Source organism: Salmo salar, chromosome 01, assembly GCF_965601325.2.
Source record: "Salmo salar chromosome 01, fSalSal1, whole genome shotgun sequence".
In the NCBI taxonomy this organism is placed as follows: domain Eukaryota; kingdom Metazoa; phylum Chordata; class Actinopteri; order Salmoniformes; family Salmonidae; genus Salmo; species Salmo salar.
In genome coordinates this window covers 22373687-22396774 of record NC_138291.1, presented here as the reverse complement: position 1 = coordinate 22396774, position 23088 = coordinate 22373687, and the positions used below count along the sequence as shown (strand labels likewise).

Here is a 23088-nt window from a genome sequence, read left to right as displayed (position 1 = left end):
CTTGAGTATTTACTGTTTCCAATTTGGGCAATTATTTTAAAGACAAACTCTTCCTGCATGGTCTCCTGTAGTGTACGTTTAGTCCGGGTATGAAGCGGTGTCCTTCTCCACCACCAGCAGGTCTGCAGTCCCAGCATTGAGGATGGAGCGGGTCAGCCCTCCAGGTCCTGGACCCACCTCACACACATGGGCGTCCCTCAGACTGCCTGCCTGGCGTACAATCTTATCTACACACACAGTTCAGAAAACACAGTGACCAGGGAGCATTACTTACAAACATTGGAATGGGTTGGGTATATTAAGGTGAACAATGTATCAAGTCGATCTTACATGCCTTTCAACAACAGTGTCTTCCATATGTCTTGCAAGCAAAATAAAGGTTGGCCGAGGCACTGCATTTTACCATACGCCTGGCTCCTATCGCTCCTTGGCTAAGCTTCTTTTGTACTTTTATCTAAAACAGAAACCTTGTTCAAGGGCACCAGAACAGATCTGCAGCACTGCATCACTGATATAATCACATCAGTAGTATCTGTGGCTTGTGGACAAGCCTATGTGGGCACTGCAGTCCGGTACACTGAATGTGTTGTGAACAGGGGGGAGAAAAAAAAACATTGTGTCCTCACAGTGTACCAGGTGTTGGTGCATTGCAGCTAGAGGAGAAGGCTGACTCACCTGTGAGCCTCATGTCCAGCAGAAAGTTCTGGGATAGCTGTTTCTCTGCTCGCAGGTTGTACAGCTTGATTACCTCCCCAATGGTGGGCAGGGGAGGCAGGCGAAACAACGCTATCTCTCTGGGAGCCGCCATCCCTCAAACTGTGCTGCTGTGGGAATATAAAGGGTGGTACTGTAATAGCAATTAAACTCAGAGGGGAAACGTCAGAGTAATTAGTGATAGAACAGAGGTCTGGGGATTATCTGCTAATCTCTCATAATTAACATGCTAATGCATCCAAGTTCTAATCATCATGAATATAGGGTTTACTCAGCAATGTATATATCAAGGGTTTCGTTTTAGAGCTTCAAGACACTATGTGAAAGCACAACTGCTATTGTCAAGGAATGATCAATGGTAGAGAGAAAACACAAGGAACTTTGAGGATTAAAAACATGATCTTGATCGCCACCAAGTGGATAAATGACCAAATTACATCGTATTATATTTTATAGATGTGTCCTGCCAAAGACACTGGAATTATTCTGCGGTGGTTCTGCTCCATATTGTCATTCATTCACACTATAACAGTCATCTGCTGGCTGGCAAAGAAAAATTCAAAGGCAAGTGTCAATTTACTAGTTTAGCTACTTGAGTTTGGATAAGTGAATCAGAGTGCGGGACCTACAGACCTACAACAGACATAATGTGATACATTGTAGCTAACGTTAAGGCTTGACACTGTGACCGTGAAGACATCTTGCTCTTTACTGAATCTGTAGCTAGCCACTCGAAACGTGCAACGTTAACTCTGTAGCTAGCCAACTGAGAAAGCAGCATCGACGTTTTGCTTATTTTTCTCTATAGCTAATTATAAAGGTCGCATACAAAAATCCCTGACCTGAAAAAGTTGCAACAAATTTAGGTTCACAAACTCGACCATGCAAATATGACTTTGAGAACGGTAAAATAAAGATAAGAGTTCGCCGGATAACACGCTTCTCACCAGTCTGGATGTTCCTTCTGAAATTCTGCTGTCGTCAGGAAACTGGCAGGATGACATCCAATGGGATTGGAATAATCGCTTCTGCAACCAATCAATTTGGGATAGGCGGAACTTCAGTTTGACAGTGAAGGGCTGGATTAAACTGTCCCGGGTTGCACCGGCCAATGGACCGTCACGTGAACCGGCGAAGCCGATGAGGGTGGCGCGCCCTACTCAAATCGAAACGTAATCTGCCCCGCTTGATCATGTTGTCAACAAGGCCGAATGATGCATCGTTCACATATACATATTTTTTCCATAAAATATATGTTCGAATTTTCTAAATAGTTTTCATTGGGAAGACAGATAAATCGTTTTCATCAAAAGCAATAACTTTTGCATATGAAAACAGAATCCTACTTATTACTCCACGTGCTTAACCTACGTCACTTTTGTTTTGAGCGGACTTCGCGGTCGGCCAGTACAGGATACCCAGCTCATGCCCCGGGGCAGCCAGGTTCGAATGAAATCATGAATGAAATCATTTTTCACCCGTTGAAAACTACGCTTACAAGCCAGCTTAATCGAGTCCCCTCCTTGAAAATCCACATCTTTTTGATGTAATGATATTATAGCCAGCAGAAGGAAGCATTTTGATGGCAAGCTTACTACATTTGAAAGATACTATGTTTTCCAAAATGTGCATTGCAATAAACATTATTGGTTGATGTATTCCCTAGAGAACAATTAATTGTGGTTCTGTCATGATTTCTCATCCTCAGCATGTTTGATCTGTCTGCTATTTAAAACTGTGGACCACCTTGACTCATCCTTGTGGCCTGACTGAGATGTTAAAAAAAACACACAAAAAACGATTGACAGATGCATGGTGCTCAAAGCTGCAATTTTTGGACATAATGTTTATTGTCTACGTTTATAATGATGCATCACTATTGTATATATGCATTAAACAGACAAGGGGATGATCATTCATGTGATCTAATTTCCATCAAGATGCAGGCGGTTAACGTCAACAATCCTCGTCGAACATTCAAAAAAGGATCACAATAATGTATCCACCGTTCCAAAGAAAGGTTAGGCGGGAGTTAGACAGCCCACCGTGCCGCTTTGTGTACAACAACTCCCATTGTTAGGGCGGATAGATGTATCTTGTCAGCATATCCATAATCTTTGTTTCCATAGATCCCTATTTCATAATTGCGTAATACTATTATCGGATTGACAAATTACTTTCATAAACAGCTCTTTTTCAATGTCCCCACAGAAAGAAGCAACATGTTATGGATGAGTAGCCTGTCAGCTATGGGGAGATGCATAATTTCAACATTTACTTGTGGAGCTATTATAAAGATTCCTAATAACCTCTTGGTAAACAGCATTATAAATTCAGCGTCAGACTTTACAACACATTCGGATAATTACATTATCCTCTCAGCAAGATGGAGTTACTGTAGGGGAGAGATTCGTCATAACAGATTTTGACTAAGGAGGATCGATCGTGCACACGCAGCTGTTGGTTAGAATGAACCCTGTGGCCCTGAGTCCCTCGTCTCCCCGGCAGCACTGTTCACAGTACAGGAAGGGTCAGGGTGCACTATTTTTGTTGAGATGGAAACGCTGCCCTCCAGGGTATGTGGATGAGTGGCAGTTACAGATCCCGCTGTTGCCGACCTTGGTGGAGAGGAGAGAGAGAGGCTCGCTCTGCGATGCTGCTTGCTGCTATGGAAACAAGTCGACCAATCATGTACTTCAAAGAGTGCTTCATATGGACCTTTGTCTTCACTTTCTCTCCAGGAAAGTCACCTTTCTGGCAATTTATTCCGATAAGATGCCATTATTTAATTGAAGAACATTGGACAAATCAGTGCCCACCAGACTGATAGTGCTGCATGTATATTTTAGAGGTACCTCCATATGAAGTGAACACTGAGATTCATATATTCAACTATTGTTACTTAAATGTGCATAAAATTAAATAAGATTTAAAAAATATATATTTACCAATCTTAAACTATAATGGACAGAGAGTACAACACTATAGCTGTCACGACTTCCGCTGAAGTTGGTCCCTCTCCTTGTTCAGGCGGCGTTCAGCGGTCGACGTCACCGGTTTTCTAGTCGCCACCGATCCACATTTCATTTTCCATTTGTTTTGTCTTCATCGTACACACCTGGTTTCCATTCCATAATTATTGTTCCCTATTTAACCCTCTGGTTTCCCCCTTGGTTTTGTGCTTGGTTGTTCATGTCAAGTTGTCTCGTTTATGTGAACTGGATTATTTGTCTCCTTCGTGGAATATTGTTTTTGAGTAACGTTACGGTTATTACTCATCTCTGTGTCCTGCGCCTGACTCCGCATTACCTGCATCACTTAGACTTTTGACAATAGCCTACACAACACTATAGCCTACACAGAGATTGTGCTGCTTAGCCAATGAAACTGGCACTATAGCATTGGAGGGGTTATTAAAGAAATGATCACAGTCTAGTAAAACCCGTGAATACAATACAGTATCATCTGACAGTCCCTGCTGGTCTGCTTTTTCTGCTGATGCCCCTGTCTTTCTGTGGGGTCACTCCCTGTGAATTGTGCTAGGCAGAGACATAAGTGGCCGCTTAGGGCCCATCGGCCCCTCGTCATTTAAAAAAGATATACAGCATATATATATATATATATATATATATATATATATATAATATATATATAGATATATTTTTTTTTTTAGGAACTCAGTCTGGGTCTCAAGTTACTGTTGAGAGGTAGAATAGTAGAATACACAAGGTCCTCTTGTTATGACAGTCACTGACAGTCACTCAATTAACTCATGTCAGCGAAACATTTTTAGATTGCTAGGTCTAGCCAGCTATCTAGACCTTATAGTAATCCTGTCCGAATTACCAACCAGTCATGCAGGGCACGTGCCCAGATGTGCTGGCCTCCAGAGGGCTACCAGATATCATAGGAACATGGCATAAATGATGGCAAAATGTGTAGAATTGCAGAAAATTAGCTTTAAAACTACAAATATATATTTCCACACCTTAGCAAAACTGCTAATGTTCTCTCCGCCCCATGGCAAAATGAATAGAATTGCATAAAATGTGTTTGAAAACTGCAAGATTTTCTCTCCACCCCATGGCAGTATGTGTACAATAGCAGAAAATGTGCTTTGAAACGGCGACATTTTCTTTATGCAGGTTTTACTGTAGAATTGCAGGAAATTAACTTTAAAACTGCCATTTTGTCTCTCTGACGTCAAGAGGGGGGCCACTAAAAGGTTTTGCCCATGAGGACGCCCCAACCAAATCTCGCTTAGTGCCCCCCAAACTTGAGGGCCAGCCATGGTGAAAAAAGGTGCTATCTAGAGCCTAAAAGGGTTCTTCGGCTGTCCCCATAAGAGAAACCTTTGAAGAACCCTTTTTGGTTCCAGGTAGAATGCTATTGGGTTCCATGTGGAACCTACATAGCCTACCCTCTCATTCACATGCTCCTGTCAGTATGGAGCAGCAGACCAGGCTAGCTGCTGACAAAGGTTGTGTTCCTGCCTGACTACATTGCAGCAAATTCTGGATCGTACAAAGCCTAGATAGATATTTAACATATCAGCTAAACCACATCATATGATATAGCAATCCTGTGCCTGACTGTTACACACCTTTCCAATTCTGACACCAATGGAGCAAATTCTGGGGATAGGCCCGACCGGGACTCAAACCTGGGTCCAGAAACTGTCAAGCCAACACCTTAACCATTACGCCAAGAGGTCCGTGCCTCTTGTCAAGGTCACCTAGTGTTGTGTTAAGGTCGCAACAATATTAATTACAGCTCTTTCTTGTCACACGCTCTTATGGAAGCCTTAATAAAGACTTCAGAAGTGGCAGCGGACATACTCAAACATTAATAAACATAACCATAACCACTTGAACTGGTACAACACTTCCAGTCATGAGTGGCCAATAAAGAACTAACCACACCCCCACTAATCCACGCCTCCACCCTGGGAAACATAAATGTACCTTTTTGAGAGTGTGTGAAGATTGCACCTTTATATTCAAAATATTGGGCACAAATATACCATTATGCTAAATTATTCGCACATGTATGCTAAAAAGTATCGAACAGTACCATGTTAGATCATATGTGTACCTCTTAAGGTAAGGTACTTTATGTGTATTTTGATCTTTTTGTATTCCAGGGAACAATACTGTAACTTAACCTTACCCCTTTTTCTGAAAGTGTAGAGAAGATGCTTGCATGTGGTTTGGAAGCAGGCCTAAAATGATCAAAATCCTTCATGGCTTATTGTCTTCATGCACCGCCTGAGGGTCCTCTATTTCCAGTATACTCATATCTAGTTTAACGCAAGTGTCTGCCATGCAGGCCCTCACCTTTGCAGAACAAAGAGGTAAAGTGACAGTTAAAATGTTGTATTATCACCACATAAAACTGGATGTCAGCATTAACGCTAAAGTTCTGCAACTTTTTTTGCCAAAGCATTATGTGCTGCTCTCTACTCCCTCTGAATACATGTTAGTTTGTGGGAGAAACCCTAGGTATCTTCACCTCTTCTTTGATCTGATTTTATACACCAGTAGTACTGTAGTAACATGTTGAAGCATTAAAAAGGTAAAATGGTGGAGAATAAAAACGTAAATAATGCTGTGTAACTGATGAGTATAGATTATACAAAGCAAATTGAATGCATAAACAGCCAATTTCAACTACAGGTACCTTGCGAGCCCAATGGCCAGCAGATGGCAATATTGAGTGTTTCATATTACTGTCCAAAGGGAATCTATGCAGCCGGCGATACACTCGTATCCCCCGTGGACCAGTTCGTATATAAAACATTCTCCATTCAGGCTGCAAAGTCGTCGATTTCCTCCTTAACTTCCTTAATTTCCTCCTTTATTTAACCTTTATTTAACTTTACTTGATTTAATGGTGAGAGGGCAATAAAAAAACGGGGAAAATATGCATACTTGCTTTATGAAACGCCATGTTCCACCACCATGCTACAGTGGCTAATGCTAGTCCCTGATGTTGCATATTGCGTTCAGCCAATCAGACCAGCTGTGAACGCAAATTTACTCCGTGTTTACAGAAATATTAGCTTTGCAGCTGTTATTGTGGGACTGACTATACCAAGTCTATATTTCGGTCCTTATGACTCTGAATTATGGGTCCATCAGAATTCCCAGAGACCATTCATTTGTAGGCCTACATATTTCTTAGGCATTGTTAAATTGTGTTATACAGTGTAAATGTACAACTCACATTAATACATTCCTTTTATTTCCTTCTTTGCTTTCAGGATTACCATAACTATGGGGTAGTCATCATGATCACCCTGATTGGAGCATGCTTGATTTTGGCCAGAATAACTGCCATAGTGACCAACTCCAGGGCTGGTGAGCACGTATATACAGTAGCAGTCAAAAGTTTAGACACACATACTCATTAAAGGATTTCTTTATTTTTACATTGTAAAATAATACTGAAGACATCAACACTATGAAATAACACATATGAAATCATGTAGAAACCCCAAAAAGTTAAACAAATCAAAATATATTTTATATTTGAAATTCTTCAAAGTAACCACCCTTTGCCTTGATGACAGCTTTGCACACTCTTGGTATTCTCTCAACCAGCTTCATGAGGTAGTCACCTGGAATGCATTTCATTTAACAGGTGTGCCTTCTTAAAAGTTCCTTTGTGGAATTTCTTTCCTTTTTAGTGCATTTGAGCCAATCAGTTGTGTTGTGACAAGGTAGGGGGGTATACAGAAGATAGCACTATTTGGTTAAAAGACTAGACAGTACCCCCCGACGCGCAGCTCCAGCCGCAGGACGACGCCGGCAAGAGGGACGGCCCGAGGATGAGGAGCAGCAAAGATCGAAATCACAGATGATGTTGGGATCCAGAATGTCCTCCACCGGTCCCAACACTGCTCTTCTGGGCCTTACCCCTCCTAGTCCACCAGGTACTGGAGGTTGATCCCCACGACGTCGGGAGTCCAGTAGGAATCTGACGGCATAGGCAGGACCTCCCTCGATGTCCAGGGGGGGCGGAGGGGTGTCGTGGGGGACAGCATCAGCCAGGGGGAAAAAAACACTGGCCCGAGAAGGGAGACATGAAAAGAAGGTGAGATACGGTAGTCACTGGGAAGCTGTAACCTATATGTCACCTCGTTGAACCTCCGGAGAAACTTGAACGGCCCCACAAACCAGGGGCTCAGCTTCTTGCAGGGCAGGCAGAGTGGGAGGTTCCTGGTAGAGAGCCAGACACGATCCCCAGGATGGAACATGAGTGTCTCACTGCAGTGGCAGTCTGCCTGCTCCTTCTGACGGTGGACGGCACGCTGGAGTCTCACTGTCCCTGCCGGTCCTGGCAGTGACTCCTAAGGTTCATCCCCTGCTCTTGGTTCAGCCTCTCCACCTGCCTGTTAGACTGAGGCCTATACCCGGAAGTGAGGCTGACCGTGACCACGAGTTTCTCTATACCTGTGATATGAATTGGGGGCCACGGTCAGAGACGAAGTCCTCTGGAAGGCCATAATGCCGGAAGACCTGCTGGAATAGTGCCCCGGCAACCTGGAGAGCAGTAGGGAGACCAGAGAGACGGATGAAACGACAGGATTTGGAAAATCTATCCACAACCACCAAATGGTGGTGAAACCGTCAGAGGAGGGGAGATCAGTGACAAAGTCAATGGATAGATGAGACCAGGGACGCTGAGGCATGGGAAGGGGAAGGAGTTCCCAGCTGGACCGTGCCCGGGGGATTTGGTTTGAGCAAATACGGAACAGGAGTTGACACAGTGAATAACGTCCTGCGCCAAGGTAGGCCACCAATACTTCTCGGAGATAGATTGAGTAGTACGAGAAATACTTGAATGTCCAGCAGCAACAGCTGTGTGCGCCCAGGTCAGCAGCTGATCCCTTATCCCCGTGGGAATGTAAATACGCTCAGGAGGACAGGTAGTGGGTGCGGGCTCCCTCTCCAGAGCCTGGCAAATGTCCACATCTACGTCCCAGACCACAGGGGCTACGACTCGAGAGGAAGGGATTATGGGTGCATTCTGGACAGGACCTTCTCCCGAATCATAGAGACGGGACAAGGCATCGGCTTTGGTGTTCTTTGAACCTGGGCAATAGGTCAGCGTGAAGTCAAATCTCGTAAAGAAAAAGGCACACCTTACTTGGCGTGGATTCAGGCTTGGTGCGGATTCAGCCTCCTCGCTGTCCGTATGTACTCCAGCTTCCAATGGTCGGTGAGGATGGCGAATGGGTCCTTAGCGCCCTCCAGCCAGTGTTTCCACTCCTCTAATGCCAACTTCACCGCCAGGAGGTCTCGATCGCAAGGGATAGTTTCTTAGAGTAATGTGCACACGGATACAATTTTTGTGGATTACCTTGTCGTTGAGACAGGACAGCCCCCACGCCCACTTCTGAAGCATTCACCTCCACCACAGAGGGAATCGTGGGATCTGCGTGTTTGAGTAATGGGGCGGAGGTGAAACATCCCTTCAGTAGGTGGAAGGCCTCGTCAGCTGCTGGACTCCACACCAACCTACGGTGAACACCCTTGAGGAGAGAGGAGTGGCAATGGAGCTAAAGTTCCTGATGAAATGGCAGTAGAAGTTGGCAAACGCCAAAAACCGTTGTAAACCCTTTATGGTTGTTGGGACTGGCCATGACCTGACCGCATTTACCTTCTTGACGTCCATCTTCACTCATTGCGGGCTGATTTGGTAGCCTAGGAAGGAGACAGCCACTTCTCAGCTTTGACAAACAGTTGGTTAGCCAGGAGGTGTTCCAGGACTACTCGGATGTGAGCGATGTGATCCTCCAAGGTAGCCGAGTAGACCAGGATGTCATTGATATATACGACCACCTGGCATCCGAGCAGGTCCCCGAGCACCTCGTTGACGAATGCCTTGAACACTGACGGAGCATTGGCTAAGCCAAATGAGATTACCAAGTATTTGTCGTGACCAGACATCATGCTAAAAGCTGTCTTCCATTCATCCTCCTCACGGATGCGGATGAGATTGTATGCACTCCGCAGGTCCAATTTGGTAAAGAACCGGGCCCCTTCGGAGCTACTCGATGGCTGCCAGCACCAATGTGAGAGAGTAACGGTACTTGGTGGTGATCTCATTGAGTCCTCTGTAATCAATACACGGGCATAACCCTCCATCCTTCTTGGCCACAAAGAAGAAGCCTGCAGATGCAGGAGAAGTGGATGTGTGGATGAAACCTTGTTGGAGCGCCTCATGGATGTACTCCTCCATGGCCTTGGTTTCAGCCACCGACAGAGGGTAGATGCGTCTGCACCAGGGTGCAGAGCTTACAAGCAGGTTGATGGTACAGTCCCAGGGGCGATGAGGTGGCGCGGTTTTTGGAAAATACCTCCCGCAGGTCCTGGTATACCTCCGGGATGTTGGACTGAAGGGCAAGCAGGTCGATGGTACAGTCCCAGGGGCAATGAGGAGGGAGACAGGTGGTGCGGGTTTTGGAAAATACCTCCCACCGGTCCTGGTATACCCCTCGGACTCTCAACCAACGTGGAACCACAGGGGATGGGAAAGCAGGTCCTCCGGCATTCAGGTGCCCAGTACGTGATTTGCATCCTCGACCATGAGATGGTGGAGTTATGGTGTTGAAGCTAAGGGAGGCCGAGGATGATCTTGTGAGCTGATGCACTGGTGATGAAGAAGGGAATGTTCCCCTGATGGATGGACTCCACGGTGAGGGTGAGTGATTTGATGATGTGTGTGATGGTCCCGGAACCTAATGGCCGATTATCGAGGGCTTGAACCGGGAGAGGAGAGCAGGTATGAGGTTATGTTAAGAGAGGGGGCAAGGGTGTGGTCAATAAAGTTCCCCGTGGCACCAGAATCCACTAACGCTGTAGAAACAGTACACGAGGGACTGTCAACTAGTGTAATCGACACCAAAAAGGATTTGGCAGAAAGTGATGAAGAAGGGATACTCACACCTGCCCCAGGAGGTGGAAGATCACGTGACCGTCCCTCGGCTCTCGTGGATCCCGAGTTGGGGCGTACCGGACAATGCTGGAGCTTGTGCCCACCTTGACCACAATAGAGACCCAGCTAACTCCGTCTGCGTCACTCCGCCGCGGGGAGACATGTGACTCCTACCTCCATGGGTTCAGGCTCTGATCCAAAGTGTTCACTGAGGGAGGGAGAGAAGCGATGAGAGTGCTGAAGCTCCGGAAGTAGGTTATCCAGACGGATGGCCATCGCGATGAGTGCGTCGAAGGAGAGTCTGGACCTCCTCGCGCAGTCCTCTTCTGAATAGTGTACGAAGCGCCGGATCATTCCATCCGCTGGATGCTGCTACTTTCCGGAACGTGAGTGTCTGGTCCTCCTGTCTTAGTTGGAGTAGGTGCTCACTCCCCTCTCTGCCCTCCGGTGGATGATCGAAGACACCTCCGAACAGAGCCATGAACCCCTCATACAAATCCAGCTCCTCCTCTCCTATCTTCCAGACGGCCGTGGCCCATTCCACGTCCGCCCAGTCAGCAGAGAAATAACCGTGACAACCTTGTTGGTGGGGGCTCCCATCTGATGTGCAAAATAGAGGGAGCACTGTAGTAGGAAGCCACGACATTTAGATGGGGTGCCATCATATTTATCTGGGAGGGACAAACGGGCATTGCTGACCTGGGCGGGTTGCTGAATGGGCTGGTGTGCTGGCTCGCTGGGTCGACTGGTGGTAGAGTATCCTCTGCTAGTTGAAGGTAACACCTCTCGGGTATGTTCGAGACATTAAACACTGTGAAGAACCTCTTCCATAGCCGTCCCCAGTTGTGCCAGCTGGTCGTGGTGTTGACGAAGTAGATATCCCTGCTCATCGACCGTCTGGGAGATGTTCTGATTTCCTGCTGCTTCCATTTTATTAAGCAGTATTCTGTAACATAGATGCTGGGAGTCGAGAAGCAGGTGGTAAGTTTAATATAACAAAGTACATGGAACGATACGCCATAGGAGTAGCATCTTGACAAGAAACACAGAAACAATACTTCTTGGGGAAATAACCTAAGGGAGTGCCATAAAAAGGGGAGGTAATGAGTGAGGTAATGGAGTCCAGGAGTGCCTTATGATGAAGCGCAGATGCACAAAATGATTGATGCCAGGTGCCTGTAATGATAGTTGCCAGGACCGGAGGTTAGTAAACCCGCGATGTCTAACGCTGGAGGGGAGGAGCAGGAGTAGACATGAAAAAGGCCAGTGAAAAGCCTTCTTCGGTAGGTTTGTGTGGATGCCAGCTGTATGCATTTTCAAGAGGCCTTTTTATCCTGTGATGTACACTGCCTGTTCTCCATACATGCCATCTCTCTCTGGGAGAGAACTGCTATCCCAGCAGAACACTTTCACCCAGAATACAGATGGAGAATCTGTCCTTTTGCACTTCTGAAATACACTCACATGGATATCTCATCCTGTAGTTGGGAATGTAAAAAAAAAATCTGAATGTGAATAGATGACACAGTATATCATGAGAATATACAGTAACAGTCAAAAGTTTGGACACACCTACTCATTCAAGGGTTTTTCTTTATTTTTACTATTTTCTACATTGTAGAATAATAGTGCAGACATCAAAACTATGAAATAACACACATGGAATCATGTAGTAAGCAAAAAAGAGCTAAACAAATCAAAATATATTTTATATTTGAGACTCTTCAAAGTAGCCACCCTTTGCCTTGATGACAGCTTTGCACACTCTTGGCATTCTCTCAACCAGCTTCATGAGGAATGCTTTTCCAACAATCTTGAAAGAGTTCCCACATATGCTGAGCACTTGTTGGCTACTTTTACTTCACTCTGTGGTCCACCTCATCCCAAACCATCTCAATTGGGATGAGGTCGGGTGATTGTGGAGGCCAGGTCATCTTATGCACTCCATCACTCTCCTTCTTGGTCAAATAGCCTTTACATAGCCTCTCTGAGCAGCTGGAGGTGCCGCACTGGTCCCCCATGGGAATCAAACTCACAATCCTGGGATGGAAGGTACAGTTACAGGTACAATTACACATTCACCTCTTTAACACTGGAGGGCAGTATAAGCATGATGATAAAATGCTGCTCATTATTGTGTTTCAGAACTTCACCCATGCACTGTCCACAAGCTCATGACAACAAGATTAATTTGAGCTCCTCAAGACTTAAATACTTTCCTCCAGGTGTCTACTCTACTCAAATGCACTAGCACTGACTATAGCTTATTTTATCCAAATGCCAAGAAACACGCACTGTATCTTAACGGCTTCTATTTGGCCTGAATGGTGTGTGTGTGACGCAGTATAACAATTTGAAGGACTACATGAGACACTACCGTCTGTACGGCTCTCTGCACAGCAGGATCATCGACCACCTGGACAGATACCAGGGCAAGTGGTTTTATGAGAACGCCATCCTCTTGGAGCTCTCAGCACGACTCAGACGGGTACGAACTGGAATAATGAATCCAAATAATAATATGCTATTTTACAATACTGTTAACTTAACACGAAGACAACAAACTGCTAGAGTTCTACGCTGACTCATTTTCTATTTTTTGTTTTGCTCAGTATCTGGTTTTCATACTGGATTTTGTTCATTCCCTTCATTTCTCATCCTATGTGTTTTATGTCTCAGCAGGAGGTGATCAGCTAGAACTGTACCAACCTCGTCTCCAACATGGCCGGGTTTAAAGACGCAGACCCCTTCTTCCTCTCTGAGCAGCTGGAGGTGCTGCAGTTTGAGATGTACCAAATGGGGGACCTGATCATCCGCTGGGGGGCTCATGGGAGACTGCATGTACTTCATCAACAGTTGAGCCGTGGAGGTAGAGACCTCCAAATTCACAAAAAGATTGTCTGATTGAGCCTTCTTTGGAGGATATAACCACTGTTTCAACACAGCATCACCGTACCACTATCAAGGGTTAATCAGTGTCGGGATTTAGGTAGAGTCTTCAAAGAGTATTCACAACCTGTGAATGTCAAAGTGGAATTATGTTTTCGCAATTTTTACAAATTAATTTAAAATTAAAAGCTGAAATGTCTTGAGTCAATAAGTATTCAACCCCTTTTTTACGGCAAGCCTAAATAAGTTCAGGAGTAAACATTTGCTTATCAACTCACATAATATGTTGTATGGACTTACTCTCAGTGCAATCATAGTGTTTAACATGATTTTTGAATGACTACCTCATCTCTGCACCCCACACATACAATTTCAGTGTACAATTTCAAACACAGATTCAACCACAAAGATCAGGGAGATTTTCCAATGCCTCGCAAAGAAGGACACCTATTGGTAGATGGGTCCTGCATACAAAGTGTTATGTTTGGGGAAAATCCAATACAACACATCACTGAGTACCACTCTCCATATTTTCAAGCTTAGGGGTGGCTGCATCATGTTATGGGTATGCTTGTAATCGTTAAGATCTGGGGAGTTTTTTCAGGATTAAAAAGAAACGGAATGGAGCTAAGCACACGCAAAATCCTAGAGGAAAATCTGGTTTAGTCTGCTTTCCACCAGACACTGGAAGATTAAGATTTAGATGAAGATTTAGGTTATTGTCCTGCTGAAAGGTGATTTCATCTTCCAGTGTCTGGTGGAAAGCAGACTAAACCAGATTTTCCTCTAGGATTTTGCGTGTGCTTATCACCTTTCAGCAGGACAATAACCTAAAATGCAAGGCCAAATCTACACAGGAGTTGCTTACCAAGAAGACAGTGAATGTTCCTGAGTGGTCAAGTTACAGTTTTGACTCAATTATATTTGAAAATCTATGGCAAGACCTGTAAATGGTTGTCTAACAATGATCAACAACCAATTTGACAGATCTTGATACATCTTGAAAAGAAGAATGGGCAATTGTTGCACAATCCAGGAGTGGAAATCTCTTAGAGACTTACCCAGAAAGACTCACGTCTGTAATCACTGCTAAAGGTTCTTCCACAAATAATTGATTCTGGAGTGTGAATACTTATGTAAATTAGATATTTCTGTATTTCATTTTCAATAAAGTTGCTGGCATTTCTAAAAACATGTTTTCACTTTGTCATTCAGGCTGTAGCATAACAAAATGTTATAAGTCAAGGGGTATGAATACTTTCTGAAGGCACTGCATGTGGACCAAGAGTCTAAAATAATGGTTGCTAATCCAAAAGAAGTAAGGTTATAAAACGGTTTGGTTTTGTAAAGCACATGGATCATTAGTATACTAGATTAGTACTTTAGACTAGACTGATCTTGATGAGATGAAAGAAGATAAAATGGTGTGTAGCTGATATAGTTGTGCTGCTCATGCACAGCACGCTGTGGCTTTAACATGTTTCATGGGAAAATAATAGTGAAAGAAGATACATTTTGTTATCATTTCCAGTTGATTGTGTGTGATTATGTACTAACAGTAAGTAAGTACTCATTTTGCCCTTAGTCTACACCTGTTGTTTTACGAAGCATGCAAGAAATAACATTTGATTTCTAAAATGCAAAATGTGTACCCATTTAATAAGGGGAGTTAGGGACATTTTTGCAAAGCCGAATGTGAAAACATCAGTCAAAGCGAATCCTGGAGGAAACAGTGTTGTACTGTGCTTCAGCATATCCACCACACACTTCCTATATTTAAATATACACAGAATTATTTACATCTTCAAGGCAGCTCGATTGAACTGCACATCAGTCAATTAGCAAATCAGAAATGTTCTATGATTCCAATTTAGTGTGGAGTCCTTGGCTCCCTTTGGTTCTCCCCTTTTAGATTCTCACCCTGACAGTGACAAATTACTACTCTGCTTGGTGAGATTGAAAATTAAAAGCATTTAGAGTTGCTCATGCATTTATGCTAATGAGAAATTCTGATATGATTTGCATGCAAAAGAGGCCAGTCTGAAAGCTCATCACTTCTCCCTCCCAGCCCCAGTCTCGCTGCGTTTCTCTGGGTATTTCTTTTCATTTTCATGCCATCAAAGAAAAACCACACACTGTTTATACACTTCAAAAGTGACATTTCATACGCCAAAGTTCCATTACGTGAATAAAATTCTGTGATGTGCTGTGAGGTGATGTTAGTATTTACATAGCCAGCAGGCTGATTACCAGCCCATGACCGCTCAGCCAAACTGGGTCATTGTGTCTCGAGGTTTCCCATAGCACCACACCACAGGAGGTGAGGCTAGGAACATAACCACATTGTACAGCTTCTCCTTGTGTTTCTCCTTTTGTTACTATCGATAGAGAAGGAATATTAAATCACACGCTAGATAACAGTGGATAGTATTAGTAGCAAGGTTATTAACATACAGTACCTATTTAGTATGTTTAGTCACACTTACAAAAATCATTTACATGAACATGCTGTGAACGTTATCATTACATCAAATTATAATTACTAAAAAGGTTTATTTTATGATAGACATTTATAGAGCCACTGGGATAATTTAGGTTTGAATATGTAGCTGACCTGTGTTTTCAGTCCAACCACTTCTTCTCTACACAGCAAATGGATTCGTTCTATCAATTTGTTTGTTTCAGTTTCTGTAATGATTGTAACCTTGGCAACAGATGCATTAATGAAGGTAGAAAATGAAATGCAGGCTTAATTTGCTTTAGTGTTCAGGGCTTCTGCAAAATGGATGTTCTTTGATGGAGGAATTTGATGAGAAGGGAAAGAGCTGACATGACACTTGTATTTGTCATCATGTCATTTCAAGGAGGATGGTGAATCCTGGTACACAGCAATTAAAAACTGTAGCATTCATTAACCATTTTTATATTCATTGATTAGCGAAGGCTGAAATGATTGCTACTGCACTGGCTTTCCAATTACGCTGCTTAATAAGAAATGTCAATATTAAGAAATAATTAAACTTGGGAATACATTAAGGTTGTCACATAATACTTCTTTTAAAAAGTTACCACCATCACTCCAATGCTATCTCCTGTAATGTGTTTTACAACGGTTTGGAAAAATAAAAGTAGGGCTTTCCACTCAGAGGCTTCTCATTTTCTTTATACTGATTTAAAAATAGCTGTTATTTTCTTCCCTGTCCTTTGCTCCTTTAATTATTATTCTTATTTTTTTTATTTAACTAGGCAAGTCAATTAAGAACAAATTCTTATTTACAATGACGGCCTACATCAGCCAAACTCGGACAACGCTGGGCCATTGTACGCTTCCCTAAGGGACTTCCAATCACAGCCAGTTGTGCTACAGCTTGGAATCAAACCAGGGTGTCTGTAGTGACACCTCAAGCACTGAGATGTAGTGCCTTAGAACACTGCGCCACTCGGGAGCCCCTGTCCTGACCTCTAACCTTTCATAGCTGTGCCTGGTGACGTCGAAGGGCAAGTCAACGTGACAACGCTGACCCCCTGCCGGCTCTACTCCCTGTGTGTCCAGGACTACCAGAGAGTCCTGAAGCGCTTCCTTGAGCTTAAACCCAGATAAGCTGTGTGGCTCAGTTGGTAGAGCATGGTGTTTGCAATGCCAGGGTTGTGGGTTAGATTCCCACGGGGGACCGGTACGAAAAGAGATGTATACATTCACTACTGTAAGTCGCTCTGGATAAGAACGTCTGCTAAATGACTAAAAGGTAAATGAATAAACAGTATAGCCAAGGAGAGACTCAAAGGCCTCTCAGGTACAGTCACAAGGGATTCTTTAAAAATACCCTATCACCAAGCATAGCAATAAAGTAACTATTTACTATTGCTTCCGAACACCTAGGCTACCACTGAGGTGCTATTAAGTTGCAGAGGGTGCTACTACCAGGCGATGGTTGTTCATTTTGACACCATTCTAATGTTGATAACATCATTTCCATGGTTGCTTGTATGTAGTGGTTTTTAGGGTGACCTGAATCTGTTCTAGTGTATCTTAGTGACAGTCTTGTCATTTCAGATTCACTTACAGACCCTGAGCTCAGGTCCACTGAGTCTCACAAAGCTGGGTCCAAAGTGAACAATAAGAACAAAGCTGGGTCCAAAGTGGACAATAAGGACAAAGCTGGGTCCAAAGTGGACAATAAGAACAAAGCTGGGTCCAAAGTGGACAATAAGGACAAAGCTGGGCCCAAAGTGGACAATAAGGTCAAAGCTGGGTCCAAAGTGGACAATAAGGTCAAAGCTGGGTCCAAAGTGGACAATAAGGACAAAGCTGGGTCCAAAGGGGACAATAAGGACAAAGCTGGGTCCAAAGTGGACAATAAGGACAAAGCTGGGTCCAAAGTGGACAACAAGGACAAAGCTGGGTCCAAAGGGGACAATAAGGACAAAGCTGGGTCCAAAGAGGACAACAAGAACAACAAAGTCCATCCAGATACAAATGATTTAAACAAGGATGCATAAAGACTAAAAATACCACGTGGTAAGTTTGTTTACTCTAAGCTTAGATTTCAAATCAGTAGTTCTTATGTACAGCATATGGGTTGATTTGATCAAATGTGATTGGCTGGAAATATATTTTAAAAATGTTTCAAGCAATAGCAAAGTTGTAAATAACACTATTTCACCTCACAAAATATAATCTAGACTTAATATGATAAAACAAACAAGCACGTGATAATGTATGTTTGCACTCAGTGTGTGCGCTCACTTTTGAGAGTATCTGTGTTTTCAGCTCAAAGGAAGGAAGGCAGGCTGGGCTCTAATGATAGGATCAGTCTCTGGGCTGCAGCCCAGCTAGCTTCGTCTGGCTCAAAGCACACTTGTGACAGCACACTAATTACACTGCACTGTTCCCTCACCATTCAACTGTCCTAGCACCAGTGTTATTGAAGCTGTTGTGGGCTATTTACTTTGCTATACCATAGTAAAGGAAAGTAAAGGAATCCTTAAATACATATAGCTGAATATGCTTAGATAAATTTAAACAAGGGTGTTTTGATACTCTTATTATCCTATTAGAGGCATTTTAAATACTATTGAATCATGGTATTTATTTTCCCATAAACAAACAGATAGCAAGCACCACTCATGCATGAACAGTTATTTGTGAATGAGGAACAAATCATGTTTGGGTATTATATTTGAGCGTTGTGTTTGTTTCAGCGGAAGGTCGTTTTCAGAACCATGTCCAATTACATTTCTGTTGTTCAAACTGGAGTCGATATCCATGTTTTATGAATAAAAGTGAAAATGGTCTGCCTGTCTCCCTCTCAGCCAGCATGTAATACTGATAGGTAAAGTATGTTGTTGTGCTGTTATGAACACACCATGACCATGTCCATGCGAGGTTATTGCTCAGACCCTGAGGTTTTCTCTCTCAGTCCTCACAGCTCCTCTAATTTTCTCTGCTGAACGAACAGGGAGATTAAAGAGACCCTGGCAACTGAAAGGCTGTATCAGTCAGTTGAGAGAGAGAGAGAGAGAGAGAGAGAGAGAGAGAGAGAGAGAGAGAGAAAGAGAGAGTGATTCCCTCCTCCAGCCAGCGACCCCAGATTAGCTCTGAGAGGCAAAGGAGCGCCCCCGCTCTCTGACAAATGAGAAAATCCTCCGCCGGCCAAACTGACAGGGCAAATGGAAGCAATTCCTCCCGAGGTGGGGGAGAGCAGCTGTGACCAGGGCCTGGCATTCCAGTGCCACTCCAGACGGGGAAAGGCCTTGCCACTAGACGCTTACCTGTGTGAAACCCCATCAGTCTCGGATCACGGGGGAGGGGGGGTCATGTCAAGGCCACATTGATCTCAGTCCAGCACCGCCCAGTCTCAGCCCAGTCTCAACCCAGCCCAATCTCAACCCAGTCTCAACCCAGCCCAGTGCCAGCCCAGCCCAGTCTCAACCCAGCCCAATCTCAACCCAGTCTCAACCTCGCCCAATCTCAGCCCAGTCTCAACCCAGCCCAGTTTCAGCCCTGTCTCAGCCCAGCCCAGTCTGAACCCAGTACAGTCTCAGCCCAATCTCAGCCCAGCCCAGTCTCAACCCAGCCCAGTCTCAACCCAGTACAGTCTCAGCCCAGTCTTAGCCCAGTCTCAGCCCAGCCCAGTCTTAATTCAACCCAGTCTCAGCCCAGTCTCAGCCCACTCATCCCAGCCCAGTCTTAACCCAGTCTCAGCCCAGCCCAGTCTCAACCCAACCCAGCCCAGTCTCATCCCAGCCCAGTCTCAACCCAGTACAGTCTCAGCCCAGTCTTAGCCCAGTCTCAGCCCAGCCCAGTCTTAACCCAGTCTCAGCCCAGTCTCATCCCAGCCCAATCTCAACCCAGTCTCAGCCCAGACCAGTCTCAACCCAGTCTCAACCCAGCCCAGTCTCAACTCAGTACAGTTTCAGCCCAGTCTCCGCCCAGTCTCAGCCCAGCACAGTCTCAGCCCAGTCTCAGCCCAACCCAGCCCAGTCTCAGCCCAGTCTCAACCCAGTACAGTTTCAACCCAGTCTCAGCCCAGTCTCAGCCCAGCACAGTCTCAGCCCAGTCTCAGCCCAACCCAGCCCAGTCTCAGCCCAGTCTCACCCCAGCACCATCTCAGCCCAGTCTCAACTCAGCCCAGTCTCAGCCCAGTCTTAGCCCAGCACAGTCTCAACCCAGTACAGTTTCAACCCAGTCTCAGCCCAGCACAGTCTCAGACCAGTCTCAACCCAGCACCGTCTCAGCCCAGTCTCAACTCAGCCCAGTCTCAGCCCAGTCTTAGCCCAGCACAGTCTCAACCCAGTCTCAGCCCAGCCCAGTCTCAGCCCAGCCCAGTCTCAGCCCAACCCTGCCCAGTCTCAGCCCAGAGCCCTGTGATAGAGTGATTAACACTGAGATCCTGATGGATTAAACAGTCCCCTGGTGAGATGTACTCTGTCTGCTACCATAGCCTGCTGTCACCAAGGATACACTCACAGAGGTGACTGTGGTGGGAGGATGGGAAGATGAGAGGAAGGGAATAGGAGGTGGGGTGGAATGGTGGAAAGAAAAGGAGTAATGGAAGGGGGAAAGAAGGAGAATGAAGGATTAGAGGATATACAGGGAACAGATGAAGAGGGGGTAAGGAGGGAGTGGAATGAGAGAGAACTGTAAATAGGAGAGAGGGTTTGTAGTGGAATTGATACAGCAAATATGAAAGGGTTTGTGGGAAAGGAATGGAACGTTTGTTTCCTCTGTCGGTGTTTAGTGCGTGGGTGTTGAGGCTGACTGGGTAGGTGAGTGAGCAGAATGCTGCATCATGGGTGAATATTGCTCTCTGTGCACTGCTTCACCCTGGGCCAAATGGTCCAGTCTTCACTAACACAAACATAGCCACTGTTATTATCTCTCTTCGCCTGAGGAATCAATTATAGCTAAGCACCATTGTTACCAGACGGGGATCCGGGCATTAAAGTTTAAAAAGTTCCAAATATAAAAAATGTATCCATTCAGGGACACACACAGAATATTTACTGTTAACAAATAACTTGATAACTTCAACTCCAAATAATTTATTCATGCTCTGTGCCATCTCAACACAGGGATTTGACTTGCGGTTAATTTCTCTGGATTTATACATTGTTTAAATAAATATGTATCGCCTCTTGACTAATGTATAAATGTGGCTGACAGATCTATCAGCTGCTAGCTTTATGAGAAAAACTGAGCTATGTTCCCACTCCTCCTTACAGACAGGTTTAAATACTGAGTCTATACAAGTGTAAGTACTGTTATGAGTGTTAACCTTCCAAACTAACGCCCAATGGCTTTAGCTCAGTCTTGAGGCCAATAGAGATCTGCGACCAAGGCTAATCTTATTCCTCCTTCCAAATTCATATGAACTCCGTAATTCAGAAGGGAACTAAAATGGTAGGAGGTGATGGAGGATCAGGAAAGTGGAGCTAGCTTTCCGCAGCCCCGCTCCTGCTGAAAGCATGAGAAACAGTGTGGCAGATCTGAAATAGTTCACAGCTTCAGAACGGTCCCCGGGGGGGTGCAAATTGGCTCTCAGAGCAGTAAAAAGAAACAATTGCCCTTTACCTCTGAGGTTGCATGTCATCTCTCAACCACTCACCGCTGGGCAGTTTAAGGTCAAGTAGACCATTTTACCTTATTTCTCTGCTCTGAAGGCAGAGAGAGAAAAAGAGGGGGAGAACCAGAGAGAATGAGAGGGAAAGAGAGAGACAGAGAGATTCTGAAGGTCTTTGAAAGAGGTTTAACAGCCTTCCCAAGTGATTTTCTTCCTTTCCTCAGTCTAAGAAACATGTTGATAATGGCTGCTTGTCAGATAGGATGAACTCAGGACTCACCTTCTGTTTCTCAGGCTGACTATGTGACCTCAACACACCATGAATTATGAAGAGAACGCCATGTTGATCTCATCGCTGTTGGTTGTGTTTGGGCGTATCTCACAGTTGTCCATGAGTACACTCCTCCTCTCTCTCTCCCTCTCTCTCTCTCTCTCTCTCTCTCTCTCTCTCTCTCTCTCTCTCTCTCTCTCTCTCTCTCTCTCTCTCTCTCTCTCTCTCTCTCTCTCCTCTCTCTCTCTCTCTCTCTCTCTCTCTCTATATATATATATATATACAGGTAACTGGCAAAACAATGGAAACACTTGAGTAAATGAGGGATACATCCCATCACGCTTTAAAAATGCTTGCCCATTATTTTGGCTACAGTGCCAGCATCCACAGGGCAGGAGTGGTCACTGAATGGTTGGATGAGCATGAAAACGATGTAAACCACATGCCATGCCTGTCTTAGTCACCAGATCTCGACCCAATTCTGGAGCAGCGCCGGAGACAGCGTTTTCCACCACCATCAACAAAACAGCAAATGATGGATTTTCTCATGGAGGAATAGTGTCACATCCCTCCAATAGAGTTCCAGACACTTGTAGAATATATGCCAAGGTGCATTGAAGCTGTATTCAAGTATTTAGTTGGAAGCTAATTTCTCCAGATTTAGTCACCCTCCCACATTTATTGGTTATAATGTGTACTGCTGTAGTGCAGTATAGTAAATAATCTCTTGCCTTTGTAGTCATGGATAATAAATAATTGAAATATCAGCATATTTTTTGCTTTGCATTTAGTGGTAGAGAGGTAAATATTATTTATTGTGGAAATGACGGTTCTTACATCAATCGACAAAGTATTTTGCTGTCATTCTATTATATTGCTAATCACTGAAGAGTTCTTTCACTCATTGAAATATTTGAATTACATAATGTCTGGCCTTTTCATGTCAAGAGCATAGTCACAGTGTCACGTCCTCACCATAGAGAGCTCTTATTTTCTATGGTAGAGTAGGTCAGGGTGTGACTGGGGGGGGTTTATCTAGTTAATTTAGTTCTATGTTGTTTTGGTTCTAGTTTTTTTTTCTATGTTGGGATTTTTGTATGATCCCCAATTAGAGGCAGCTGGTCATCATTGTCTCTAATTGGGGATCATATTTAAGTAGTTGTTTTTCCCACCTGTGGGAGATTATTTTGAGTTAGTGCATGTTGCACC

The 23088-nt window shown here is 44.4% G+C and overlaps 1 pseudogene across 1 annotated transcript in view; it reads right to left on the bottom strand.

The window, feature by feature from the left end:
- The window catches only part of LOC106575403 (mitochondrial dimethyladenosine transferase 1-like), a 39028-nt pseudogene extending 37332 nt beyond the window's left edge, over nt 1-1696 (bottom strand). Inside the window, exons 1-3 of the transcript XR_014384323.1 lie at nt 1662-1696; nt 676-824; nt 77-227 (exon numbers count right to left, since the gene is read on the bottom strand). The product of XR_014384323.1 is annotated as a mitochondrial dimethyladenosine transferase 1-like (transcript). The remainder of the gene's footprint in view (nt 1-76; nt 228-675; nt 825-1661) is intronic.
- Nucleotides 1697-23088: the final 21392 nt, after the last annotated feature.